Source organism: Callithrix jacchus, chromosome X (assembly GCF_049354715.1).
Source record: "Callithrix jacchus isolate 240 chromosome X, calJac240_pri, whole genome shotgun sequence".
Lineage (NCBI taxonomy): Eukaryota > Metazoa > Chordata > Mammalia > Primates > Cebidae > Callithrix > Callithrix jacchus.
This window is the reverse complement of record NC_133524.1, coordinates 21,758,125-21,760,225: the sequence shown is the minus strand read 5'-3', so window position 1 is coordinate 21,760,225 and position 2,101 is coordinate 21,758,125. Positions and strand designations below refer to the sequence as shown.

The 2,101-nt window shown below is 33.0% G+C and overlaps 1 non-coding gene across 1 annotated transcript; it reads right to left on the bottom strand.

Annotated features, from left to right (window-relative positions):
* Positions 1 to 390: 390 nt before the first annotated feature.
* Positions 391 to 493, bottom strand: LOC118150746 (U6 spliceosomal RNA). The gene has a single exon (XR_004738896.1). It is a non-coding gene; the product is annotated as a U6 spliceosomal RNA (small nuclear RNA).
* Between the last annotated feature and the right edge of the window lie 1,608 nt (positions 494 to 2,101).

Here is a 2,101-nt window from a genome sequence, read left to right as displayed (position 1 = left end):
TTATTGAGGATTTTGACATGAATGTTCATCAGAGATATCGGCCCAAAATTTTATTTTATTGTTGTATCTTTGCCCGGTTTTGATATCAGGATGATGCTGGCCTCATAAAATGAGTTAGGGAGGATTCCCTCTTTTTCAATTGCTTGGAATAGTTTTAGAAAGAATGGCACCAGCTTCTTTTTTTACCTCTGATATAATTTGGCTGTAAATCCATCTGTTCATGGGCTTTTTCTTGGTGGGTAGGCTATTAATTACTGCCTTAATTTCAGAACTTGTTTTTGGTCTATTCATGGATTCAGCTTTTTCCTGGTTTAGTCTTGGGAGGGTGTGTCTGTGCATGAATTTATCCATCTCTTCTAGATTTTCTAGTTTATTTGTATAGAGGTGTTTAAAAATATGGAATGCTTTATGAATTTGAGTGTCATCCTTGTGCAGGGGCCATGGTAATCTTCTGTGTGTCCTTCCAATTTTAGTATATGTGCTGCTGAAGCAAGAACTATTTATTCTTATTATTTTAAATTGTTTGTGTTAAAAATTTCAAATATACAGAAAACTTATAAGACTAAATTAATCTTGATTCATAATTATTATTTTTCCTGAGTCATTTGCAAAGACATTATAGACGTTATGTGTCTTCACACCTAAATATTGAAGCATGTGTCTCCCAAGAATAGACTTTTTTTTACATAAACACAATATAATTATCCAATTTGGGGTGTTTATTATAGATACAATAGCATTATCTTATATTCCATACTCATTCAGGTTCTTCAAATTATCTTATTGATGTCCTTTTGATATATGTATACATTGCATAATACCAGTTCTGGGTATCTATCATGTTCATCACTTTGTACCTTTTCATTTCTTTGTGGTGAGCACAATTTAAAATTCTCCTTTGTAGCTATTTTGAAATACACAATAAAATATTGTTAACCATAGTCATTGTACTATGCAACACTACATCGGAACTTATTCCTCCTAACTGTAACTTTGTACCTGCTGGCCAATATCTTCCTATCTCGCCCATCACTTCCCCCTGACACACATTCCCCAGCCTATGGTAACCACTATCCCACTCTCTGCTTCTATGAGATAAACTTCTTTCAATTCTACATATGAGTGATATCATGTGGTATTTGTCTTTCTGTGTCTGGCTTATTTCACATAACATTATGTCCTCCAGTTCATCCATGTTTTTGCAAATGACAAGATTTTATCTTTTTTTGCAGAATAATATTTCATTGCACATATATAATACATTTTATTTCCAATTATTCATTGATGGACACTTAGGTTGGTTGCATACCTTGGGTATTATGAATAGCACTGCAACAACCATGGAAGTTCAAATATACTGACACTGATTTTATTTCCATTTGATATATACTCAATAGTAGGATTGCTGGATCATATGTTAGTTCTAGTTTTAATTTTTTTCAGGAACCTCCATACTGTTTTCCATAACAGCTGTATTAATTTATAAACCCATCAACAATGTATGAGTGTTTCCCTTTGTCTATATCTCTCCCAGAATTTGTGGTTTTTGTCTTCAAAAATAGCCATTCTAATTGGGGTGAGGTAATATCTCACTTTGTGGCTTTGATTTACATTTCAATGATGATTAGTGATGCTGAGCAATTTATATACATTTTTGCCATATGTACTTCTTTTGAGAAATGCTTGTTCAGATATTTTGCCCATTTTTAAATCAAATTATTTATTTTCTTTTTCTGTTTTGGGTTATTTGAGCTCCTTATATATTGTGCATATACAGGACCCATTGTGAGATGCACAGTTTGCAAATATTTTCTCCCATTCTATAGTTGGTCTCTTTATTCTATTGATTGTTTACTTTGCCAAGCAGAACCTTTTTAATTTGATGTAATCCTATTGGCCTATTTATGCTTTTATTGTCTGTGGCTTTGAGGCCTTGTCCAAAAAATACTTACCCAGACCACTATCATAAAGTGTGTCCTTTATGCTTTCTTTTGGTAGTTTTATTGTTTCAAGTCTTACATTTACCTCTTTCATTCATTTTGAGGAAAAGAGGCTTAATGACTCACAGTTCCACATGCTTAACAGGAATCATGACAGGGAG